Raw genomic sequence first — 11,537 nt, forward strand, 5'->3', positions numbered from 1 at the left:
GATTGTCCCTAGAGAACATAGTGAAGAGTGGTAGAGCAGGACACTTGACAATTATGGGTACAACTATGTGCAAGACACACACACACACACACACACACACACACACACACACACACACACACACACGGGCATGCATGCCTGCATAAATAATTCACATAGGGTTCTGGTGACATCTGTCTTATATTACCTCCACATATGGAGAGAGAAACTGGCTCTGATTGCTGAGCCAACTTGCCCAAAGCCCCCACAATGAAGGTGAGTCCGTAACTCCATCCCACATCATCTTGAAGCTATGTCCGTTCTCTTTGCAGGAGTCACCTCTTTGCACAGACCTTTCTGGAGTACCTCAGGTAGCATGGCCCACGCCTTCCCTGGCAGGACACCAACAGGGCTGTGTTTTATGCCCTGGCAGTCCTGAGTGCTTTGGAGTGCCAGGCTGCTCCCCCAGGATGCAGATGGAAGATGTGCCCCCACTCTATTGAGCAGGCAGGCTCCCTCAGATGGGCCCCAGATGGTGGCATTAGCTGAGCAGTGGATGGAGCCAGGAGAGGGGTGTTGGAAGAGAATGGGGACAAGCTTGGCCAGCCACATGCTGGATGGAGAGGATGATAAGGTAGAGGGATGGTGCCTGGGAGTTTCAGAATTGCTAGCCCATGATGGTTTTGGCTGAGGTCAGTACTATGGCTCTGACTGTACACTTGCCTCTTTGTGTGGATTGGCTTAATTCACTGTAAAGCAGGGACTATTGCAGGTGCGGAACCTATTGGAGCACCCGAGGGGTGCTGAGTGAGGGGTCAAGGAGATGACCTTAAATGTCCCCCAAAAGCCCATCTGCAAAGAGGCTTACTTCCCAGCCTGTGGCACAATGATGAAGTGGTGGAAGATTCAGTAGGCGGGGTCTAGTAAGAAGTTTGCTCACTGGGGGTGTGTCCTTGAAGAGACTATTGGGACCCTAGTCTCTCTCTTCCCCCCACCCCCTCCCTGTTCCTCCCAGCCTCTCTCTTTCTGCTTGCGGACTGCTGTGCAGTGAACAGCTTTACTCCAGTATGCCTGTGCCGTGATGTGATGCTTCACCACAGGACCTAGCCCAAAGCAATGAGCCATCTAACTGTGGACCAAGATCTTCATAACTGTATCCCCAAATGAGCCTTTCTTCCTTTGTGTTGATTTTCTCAGCCTGAAGTAGAATGAATTCAGGCTAGTGGGGACTGGAGTGTGAAGGCTGCTTCCCATCCACCCACCCAGACAACGGCAGACAGAGATGGGCATAGTGAATTGGGCTGGGAGAGACTGGTACAAGGGCTTCTCCCTGGATAACAGGTCTGGGTGCCAAGGAGAAGATCCTGTGCCCACAACCTTCCCAGATCCCTCTGCCATCCCTGGAATTAGGGGGCCAGGGCCATGTGACCTAGCTCTGTATGGCCTGGCTGCCCTAGCTGAGGGATCCAGGGCAGGTCCTTTCTCTATCTGGATTTCTTTCTGTACATGGGGACCTGGAGGCTCTGCCAGAATTCTATTCCTATTGGTGGGAAACTGCTGGGTTGGGGGCACACTGGGGCCTTGTGTGGACTCACTCACCCTGTGATTGGGGTGGGGGGCTGGGTTGACTCGGCTTCTACAGCCTCTCTGGGGCTCTGAAGGAGAAGAGCCTCCTCCCAGGCCACAGACAGACTTGAACCTTCTCACAACAGAACCACCAAGCACTTGGCTCCTGCAGAGCCTGTGTGTGTTTGTGTCTGGGTGCTTATGTGTGTGCCTGCTTGTGTCTGGGTGCCCATGTATGTGTTTGTCTGTGTACACTATATGCAGGTGAATCTCTCTTTGTCTGTCTGTCTGTCTGTCTGTCTCTCCCCCCGCCCTGTATTTTTATTGCTCATAGGCAGAACTTGAGATACTTCTCCTTGCTTCCTCCAGGCCCCAGGCCCCGTGACAGCCCAGCTCCTGCCCTGTACGCTCCAGGCTACCTCTTCTCACTCCTCAGCGTGGACTGTGAAAGCCCAGCTTCTGGATTCTCGCGAGTACCCCGAGAGAAGCGATGGCAGGGCAGGACTCTTGGTGGGCAGCGGCCTCGTGCCTTCTACTTCTTGGCCTTGCTTCTGTGCCCCAGCCTCAGCCCTCTGTCTCCCTGTCTGCCACCTCGTCCTCCCCACTTCCCTGTGAGGTGCTCCCTCTCTCTCTCTCCCAGTCTGCCTCTCCTTCCCCCCCCGAACCGTTCCTTCTGTCACTCTCCTCTCCACCATCCTGGCCACCAGCACATGCCGACAGCTGCTGTCTGGGAGGTGTGAAGGCGGGCTGGCAGCTGAGTCTCTATAGAGGTGCTGAGCCAGGAGTCCCTGGGGCTGCTCTGCACTGGGGATGGGGGTGGCTGTGTCCTTGAGGGGAGTTCTGCTCTGTAAAGGTGAAAAGAGGAAGGAACTTCTGCCAGGGGTGGGTCATTGCTAGGAGTTGGCAGAAGTCTCTGAGGAGCTGGAAGCTAGTGTGGACGAAGAACGCGGTACCGAGGGTGGAGAGCATGTGCGCACGTGCGTGCAAAGACTGGAAGGGCTCAGAAAGGAAGAAGAGCCTGCTGCTCGAAGCCTCATCCCACCTCCTCTGTCCCAGCACGGTCCCAGGCCTCCACACAGAGCCACAGCAATGATGCGGTCACTCAGTCCCCGAGAGCCGGGCTTCAGTAGACCTGGAAAGGCCCTCTGCCTTGGTGGCTGGTGTCCAGAGTAACGGTGAGGAGATGTGGAGGAAGGAGGGAGGCAGGGAGCAGAAGCCAGTAGTCTCCAAGGCCATGACCTTGCTGCTCAGCCAGGAAAGTGACCTGAAGGCCAAGGTCCCAGAGTCTCCTTGTACACTGTAGGCCAGGAGCTCACAGTCCATCTGTGTTCAGAAACCAGTGCCTCCTAGAAAGAACAAACAAGGTAACCGACTCCTCTTCATCCTTCAAAGCCCTGATCAGATGTCACTTGTTATGGAAATCCTTCTTGACTCTGTCTTCCAGGGCAATCCCCTGCCTCATACCTATTTCTGTCATAGCACCATGTTCCAATTGGGCCCCCATAATGTTTGTGCACCCGTGGGCCTTCCTCATGACACAGTTCTCTGAGGGGAGAGAAAATACTTGATTTAGTCATCTGGTGCCCAGCATGCAGGACCCTGAGTGGATTTTTGAGTCAGGTTCAGATCTTGGTGGCAGTTGGCCTTGCAGGGCAGAATCTGGCAGGTCACAGGGCATCCAGCTCAGGGGCCCCCTTTGAATACCCCAGGGAGGGCCAGGTTGGCTAAGGGTGTGGCTGCCCCTTCCTGGATCTAGGACTTGATCAGGTGGTGTGTGAGCACCATGGACAAGGGTCTCTTTTAGGTACAGCTTGCCTTGGGGCAACGGGACAGAAACAGTTATGAAGATGTCCCAGGGGCCTCTGTCCCTAGACTAGAGAGGGAAGATCTAACCTGGGGGGGAGGGTGTCTCTCCATCTTCCAGTTGGCCTGTCACCAGCAGTCTGATGACGAGTCTGTCTGTCCCGTCTTTAATTCAGCTAAAATGTAATTCCTCCACCCCTAGTCCCGTGTCTAATGAACTTGACATTCAGGGAAAATGTCTTCAGAAAAGGTCACAAAAGGGAGGTGGCATCTCCCTGACAGCACCTGCCCTTCCCGCTCCAGCTCTCTTCTTCAAGACAAGGGACCAGGATTCGTGTCCCTCGGGGCCCCAGCACTCCCCGCCTGCCACCAGTCACCACCTCCAATGGCTTTTCTCTCAATCTGCCTCCCCCTCCCACAAGACACAGTCCAGGTCCTGTCTCATTTTCATGTTGTCATCCCCATTGGCCACTGAGGATGAAGGACTTGGTTCCCAGTTCTACCACAAGAAGGCGGGTGGTGAACCCTGGGGATAGCTACCCTGGCATTACCATGGCCAATGTCTATGCAGGTGTGAAGGAAGGGTGTGCCCTGGGCTGTAAACCCTACAGTGTAAGCACAGAAGTTTGACCTTGACCTTGAGAAATTGGTGAGTCCTTGAAGAGCTTGAGCAGAAGATGTGGTCAAAGATACTTTGGCAGACATTTCTCCGACTGAAGAATGGAGGGTAGGCATGCATACAGGCCCAGAGTCTCAGGTGGCCTTGTCTTGGGCAAGAGGTGGGGAGAGGAAGGGGTGGGAGCCAGCTGCTGATGTCCTTCACAGAGCTGAGAGGGGCAGGCGGGAGACGACGGTCACACATTGGTTGTAGCATACTGTAGCGTTCTGTTGGCAGTGCTCCAGGGATGGAGGGGAGGTGTGCAGAGGGCTTCTGGGAAGGACATCCGGGGCTCAGGGAGCAAGTCTGTGCAGGAGCAGGTAGACTTGGCAGGGACCTGTGGCTGACACAGATTGCTGAAACCGGAAGTGGGTGTGGATGCAGTTCCCAGGGACAGTATGAAGACTGAACAGACAGAGGTGCCAGGGTGGGCTTCATTGAAGATGCTGTGCGTAGGGCACACAGAATCCGAACAGGGGCAGTCGAGGAGAGGATTTCCACAGAAGGTGGCTGGCACCTGCTCATCTTGTTTGACAGGCGATAATGATACATAACCCCCTCGGGGCGAAGCTGAGAGTCAACCTTGGCTTCCTCCAACCCCGAAGGTTGCACAGTGTTTCACCCACGAAGGCTTACCTGCAGCACCCTGTCCAGTGATCATCCACAGGTGCCCCAGGGAGGGAGGCCTTGAGGGGGCCGCCTCACCAGGTAGAGCACCCATCCTGGATATGCCGCAGTGGACCATGTGCCTAGGAAGACCCCCCTCACCCTTCCGGCCTTGCTTCCCTTTATCCTGTACGAGCTAATTTTCTACCTCAGTTTCCCTGCTTAGCCTTCCCATCTCCAAAGAGACTAGAATCTACCCCAAACAGCAGCCCCATAATTCCTAACATTTCCATGGCAGGTCCCACATTCCAGCTCCCTCTCTACACATCAATTTATGGAATTTTCACCCTAACCCTTGAGGTAGATCACATGATCCTCAGACTGGAGCTTGAATCTTGGCTCTGTGTCTCAATGACCATTTCAGCCTCCACCACCTGACTTATGAAATGGAAGGATGACCACGCCTTCCTCAGGGTATTCGGAAGCAGCCACAGGCTTTGACTAATCACTGTTGACAAACCTCTGGTCTTCGGGGGAAGAGGTGTCGTGTTCCTCTAAAGTGAATGGCTAAAGATGATCTCTTCCAAGGGCATGGATTTGGCAAGCAGCCATGAGACAGGGTAGCCCTGTCTGTCCCACTGGAGGTTGAGTGTTCCCCAGAAATAGAAAGAGGCTTTGGGAGATGAGAACCCGAACAACATGGTGGGAGATGAGCAATGAGAGCCATAGCTGAGGCCTGAGAGTATCTGTTCAGTGTTCAGTTACCTGCCAGGTTGTCTCAGGGCTCTGAAACCTTCAGTGACACTCTCTCCTAAGGAGCAGTGTTGCGTCCATGGGTGCTTTGGGAAGTCAAAGCAAAGGACCAGCACAGGGCATAGAGAAGGTTCTAGTGGCGGACACCAGAGAGTTCAGCTAAGGAAGAAAACCCATGCAGGTCACACCAAAGAGAACTAAAGGTTTCTGGGCCTTGTTGGGATGGCAGGGTTTTGGGTCACATGGGAGAAATGCATGCTGGGACCATTTTGTTCAGTAGTAAAAAAGTGGATCTCAGAGCTGGAGAGAGGGTTCGGTGGGTAAAGTGTCTGCTGTGCAAGTGTGGGGACCTGAGTTCGGATCTTCCATGCCCATGTAAAAGTCAGGTGTGGTGGCACGTATCTGTAACCCCAGCACTGGGACCATGGAGGGAAGTGGGTCCCTGCGGCTCATTGGCTGGCCAGCCTAGTGGAATCCATGAACTCCAGGTTCACTGAGAGAGCCAGTCTCAAAGACGAAGGTAGAGATCAACTTAGGAAGATACCTGATGCTTCTCCATCCCCTGCCCCGCCGAGTACACATGCATCTGCACACACACACACACACACACACACACACACACACACACACACACGCACACACGCACACACACACACACACCTGTTCCTTTGGCCAATTTCCTGGGTAACTTTTTCAGAGCTTTCCAAACTTTAGATTGCTAAGAGCATTTAATTTCTCACAAACAAGATTGTCAATAATAGTTGCTAAATGATCAGGAAGGCACTGTTTCTCTCTCTCTCTCTCTCTCTCTCTCTCTCTCTCTCTCTGTTTTGTGATGTGGCTAGAATATTTATCTTCTGTCACAGGGCCTTTGCATATGCTGCTCCCTCTGGTCAGAATGCCATCCCCCCGCCCCAATACCCTTCTAGCTAATTCCCACCCATTCTTCAGGTCTCACAGGTATGGCTTACCAAGCACCACTTTTCAATTCCAGATCCTGTCTTACAGAGCTGAATTCTTTTCCTTCACATCTCCATCTGAGGGATCGTATGAATGGGGCCTGTATGACTCAGTGGACTCCAGCCAGGCTATGTCTGAATTTCCCATTCTACAGAAGCACCAGTACAACTGGCCCTGAGGATTTGTTCGCTAGATATCTTACAAAGTAAACAAAACTGTTCTTGGTCCTAGGAAAGAGATGATCCCACCTGGGGGTTCTAGGATTAATACGGTCCTGCCCTCTTGTGTGCACAGGCATCAGTCTCCGGCTTAGGTAAGTGGTCCCCCAGCCCTGGCTTGCCACCTACCGCCGTGTGACTGAGGTGTAATCATTCACACAGGAATGGCAGGCAGTACAGAGACAAGGAGAGCCCGGGACACAGTCTTAGAGCTAAGCAGGGAGTCTTCCACTGCAGTGTTCGTCTGAACTTTTAGATCTAATTGCTGAGGCACACAGTGAATCTCCCGGAGGAGGGGGCTGCCCTGCAGGCCCCTGATGCATTTGATCTTGGGACTTTTTGATTTATTGATTTTTGCAGACCAAAGCGGGTCTCACATTTATAGGTGATTCTTGGGAGAAATGCTGACCTACAGAATAAAGTCTGAGTGTTTTAGCTCTCTGTTTATGTTGGTGAAGACTGGGGCCCTATACCTCTTCACTTCCTGCGTGTTCGTACTTGGCTCTGGCATTCCACTGAAACACACTCATCCAATCACCAGACCATATCTTTTGTTCCGGCCCCTCTTTAGGGATGCCAGTCCTGTTATCGACTGGACACCTAGTAATTCCTCAAGGCCTTGACCAAAGCTGCTTCTTCTGTGAGGTTTTCTTTGGCCCTTTGGAATTCCTCGAGCCCCCACGTACAGTTTCCTCTCAGGACATGGTCACAGTGTGCCAAGAAGAGCCACTGACACCTCTGCTTATGCTTCCCTTTAAACTTCCCAGGGTCAAGTTCAAAGCCTTATCTTGTCCATGGCCAGATCTCCAGTGATTAACATAGGACTTAAATATTCATACGCTGGATGGTGACACAAAGAGGAGCATGTATGGGAAGGCTCCCAGTCTTACAAACAGCAGTGAGGGAAGTGAGCCACCCTCCCCTGCCCAGCCTGTAGTAAAAACCACCACCTCTCTCCATATTTGCCTCCTGCTCCTGCAGTGGTCCCATCCTGAGCACCTGGGGGTGGTTTGTGACACAGGGGCAGGTGTGTGTGTCTTTGGAGTCTTGAAACTTCAAGATCTTTGGCTTCCTTTTTCTCATTATTACCAAGTACATGGGCTTGGTGTGGTGGAACACAGCCTGCACTCCCAGTGCTCAGGAGGCTAAGAAAGGAGGATTTCAAGTTCAAGACAATCTGCACTATATGACAAGACCCTGTCTCAGAATTAAAAAAAAATGGAGGCAAGGTCTCATTATGTAGACCAGGCTGGCCTCGAACTCAGGGATCATCTGGCCTCTGCCTCCCAAGTGCTGGGATTAAAAGCATGCACCTCTCAGAAGAAGTTTTATGAGAGGATAAGGGATGGGGTAGAAATGGGGACCTAACTAGGCGCAGAGGTGGGTGTTGCATATAGCTGTGTCCTCATCAAGGTCATCGCCCAGACTTCCTGGCCTTCTTCACACTCAGCCTTTCATGGACACTGCCTCTTGACATCTCATTTCCTTTTGGTTTCCAGGACTCCACATTCCAGCTCAGAGATGTTTCCTCTTCACCCCCGCTGGATCTCTGAACATTGTAGGGAGGGCTGTTATGTCAGTCCTGGACCATTTCCCATCCAGGACACGCCATATAACTCCCCTGCTTAAGTATCACTTCTATGCTGACATCTCTCACCCTGCATCTGGACACATCTGCCAAATTGTCTCTCCCTAAGTCCCCTGTGAGGATCTAATAGGCACCAAGCCCAGCGGGGCTAAGGCAGATCTCTGACTTGGCTCTCCCTGGAGCCTCTTCTCATTTCAGAGAAGGAAGCATCGCTCATTTCGTTGCTCAAGCTCAAAGCCCTTCAGCGAGTCACCACATCAGCCGCTGCTGTAAGCCAGCCTCCTAAATAGAGCCACAGTCTACCCTTCGTGGCCACCATCTTACTCCTGGTAGTGTGCCACCACTGCCTCTCACCTGGACCATTGCAAAGCATCTGCACTGATTTCTGTATCTTCACCAGCCTCCACCATCCTCCCAGAGGCCACAGACCAAGGGAGTCAGAATCATGGAACTGACCCGGCTGTAGACCCAGACTTCCATGTGTAATACGTGCGACATTGAAGCTATCAACTTACCCTAAAGAACAGAGGTCCACGGGGTCTTCTGTGTTCTGGTTAGATGGATGTGGTGGAGTTCTGGGGTGGATCTAAGTTTGAGTTCATCAGGAAGTCACGGAATCAGGAAAACTCCATGGGAGAAATGTATTTGGGAAAATAAATGGGTTAAATTATGTGCCCATTATAATCAGATGTAGTAAATGTCAGCCCTGCCTTAGATGGATTACATAGACAGATGACTTCCAAAACACCTCCATGAGATACATCATGGGGAAGACTCAGCGCGGCTAAGTGGCTTTCTTAAAGTCACAGCCACAGGGTCAAAAGCTCCAACCTTGGCTCCTTTAGCCCAGGCAAGCCACACTTGTCTCTCTGCATGGCTAGATCCACAAAGAGCAAACCCTGCCTGCACAGAGACAGCATCCTTTGGTGGGAGCCTTGGACTGGAGGTGGGACCTGGACTGGATCTAGGCTTTTCTGTTCATAAAGAACTTGTCTCAGGCAAGCCACTGCATCTCTCAGAATCTCTATTTCTTTGTCTTGAAAGGTACGTGAAGAGGGTACCTCACCAGGTGGTGTGAAATCAAATGCAGTATTATGTGCTAAAGTGTTCTGTAAACAGTAAACACACTCAAGGCTCCTTCCTCCCACAGTCTTTGGGGACACACAGGCCCAGAGAGGCTGCGCTGCTCACTGGGGCTCAATCCTACCTCGCTGGGGGCCCTTTTGCTTCCGGAATCGCTACAGTACCCTTCCTATTTTCTCCTTTTGTATTCTCTTCAGACTCCCTCCTCAGGGCTCTGCCTCTATATCCTACTACCCTAGCCTCCTAAAAAAACCTGTTTTCACTGGAAGGAAAGTCTCTCTGCTGGGCAACTCCCACTGTATTTGGGATATAATATATTCATTATACATATTATGGTATATATAATTAATATGTAATATAATAGTAATAATATATTACTATTAGTCTCATCCTAGGGAAGGCAGGAGAATTCTCAGCCTGTAGGTAAGACAAAGTTATTTTTTGTTTTGTTTTGTGTTTTGCTTGTTTGTTTTCTTATGAGTTCCTATATCTGGAGATAGATTTTCTGTTGGGACTATTCTTTGAATCCTGTGGCTTCTGGCTTTCTTTCTTTCTTCCTTTCCCTTTCTTTCTTTCTTTCTTTCTTTCTTTCTTTCTTTCTTTCTTTCTTTCTTTCTTTCTTTCTTTCTTTCTTTCTTTCTTTCTTTCTTTCTTTCTCTCTTTCTTTCCTCTCTCTCTCTCTCTCTCTCTCTCTCTCTCTCTCCCCCACTCTGTCCCTCCCTCCCTTTTTTTTTCAAGACAGGGTTTCTCTGTGTAGCTCTGGCTGTCTTGGAACTCACTCTGTAGATCAGACTGGTCTCGAACTCAGAGATCTGCCTGCCTCTGCCTCCGGAGTGCTGGGTATGCCACCAATTCTGGTTCTTCTGATGCAGCCCTCAACCTGTCCTAGGACTGTAAAGCTGGCACAGCGGCTCCCTGTGGTCAGTAAGGAGCAGCAGAGGGCAGAAGAGAGTGAACCACAGGGGGCTAGTGGAGGAGTGGTACTGCACCCTATGTGGGTGTGGGCTGGGTGGAAGGGTGTGGTCACCGAGTCCCTAGTTTCTAGGTGACACCCTCCAGACCCACCTAGATTAGACAGCACAGGTGAGGGAATTGCCTCCAGAGTGCTGATGGAGAGAACAGGTATGTAGCTGTGGAACTGCACGGTGTGGGGCAAGAAACAGAGACTCAGTTCAAGGCAGTTAAGGCAAAAAGACATTGCTGGCTCACCGTGTGGGTTCCAGGGACTCCAGTGTGGTTGTGATTGTTCCCTCTTCCCTGGCATTTTCCCTTTCTTCCTGCAGATCTGCTCCTTCTAGGACCTTAGCCGACAGAGCCAAGGCGGCTTCTGGCCCCTGTGCTACCTAATTCCTTGTCCTCCCCAGTCCTGCCTGGATGACCCTCAGGGGAAGACCCTCAGTGGCCAAGGGTTCTGTCCTCAGGCAACCAGGTCTCTGTGTCTCCTCCCAATGAAGGAACAGTTGGGAACTAGGTAGACACAGTAACAAACATCTACACAGCCTGGGAGCGACACTTCCTCTTTGGCACAGAGGTACTGGCTCACTTCTCAGGGCTCCCCCACCCCAGTCTGCCTCCTCAGAGGACCATAGAGTCTCTCCTCATCTTAAACTCTGCTCGCTGACCTTTGCCTTGTGAAGGTAGGTCTGACGGTGAGGCCAACCTGAAACCAAGTCTGCACTGTGGGGAGGGGAGGGCAAGGGTCTGAGCTCCTTGGGAGGCCTCAATTAGAGTCAGCAAATGAGAGATCACTGCAAGCATTTTGCTGGAGACATCATAAAAAGTGATTCACTCTGTGTCTGACATTTCCCCAAAGCCCCAAGAGCTAAGCAGGGGCTGCCTATACTGCAATAAATGTCACCATTTGAGCATTATTAGTGGTGGCTTCTGACCTGTGGGGTCACCTGGTGAACCACACAGCAGGGGGATTGTGGAGGCTTCAGGAACCCTGAGCAGTGTCCTGGAATCCCACTAAGAATCCTGGAGTCCTCTAGAGGGGGAAGCAGTAGGGATGGGAGATGGTGCCACATTCCTTTGGGAGTAGGTTCTGACAAGGTCTGCTGGGGATGGAGACACAGGACTGAGGTAGCCTGCCAGACTTTGAGGCATCTTTTCCCAATTCCCCATATCAAAGCACTGGTATGCCTTGCCTTATTCTACCATGATGGCTCCATTTTACAGCAGAGGAAACTGAGGCTGAAAGAAACTGACCTGTTAGGACCTTGATGTTAGTTGGTAGATGGGGGGCTGAGACCTAGGACTCCTGATGCTCAGACAAGGTTGTGTCTGCTCCTTAGAGAGCAGGACAGAGACAGTGGGAGGAGAG

General features: G+C 51.6%; 1 long non-coding RNA gene across 1 annotated transcript; it reads left to right on the forward strand.

The window, feature by feature from the left end:
- The first annotated feature begins 213 nt into the window (after window positions 1-213).
- On the forward strand, window positions 214-9,446 carry LOC128097792 (uncharacterized). The gene is made up of 3 exons (XR_008213994.1): window positions 214-2,055; window positions 6,360-6,638; window positions 8,043-9,446. It is a non-coding gene; the product is annotated as an uncharacterized LOC128097792 (long non-coding RNA).
- Window positions 9,447-11,537: the final 2,091 nt, after the last annotated feature.

Source organism: Peromyscus californicus, unplaced genomic scaffold (assembly GCF_007827085.1).
Source record: "Peromyscus californicus insignis strain IS unplaced genomic scaffold, ASM782708v3 Scaffold_5__1_contigs__length_169319896, whole genome shotgun sequence".
Classification (NCBI taxonomy): Eukaryota; Metazoa; Chordata; class Mammalia; order Rodentia; family Cricetidae; genus Peromyscus; species Peromyscus californicus.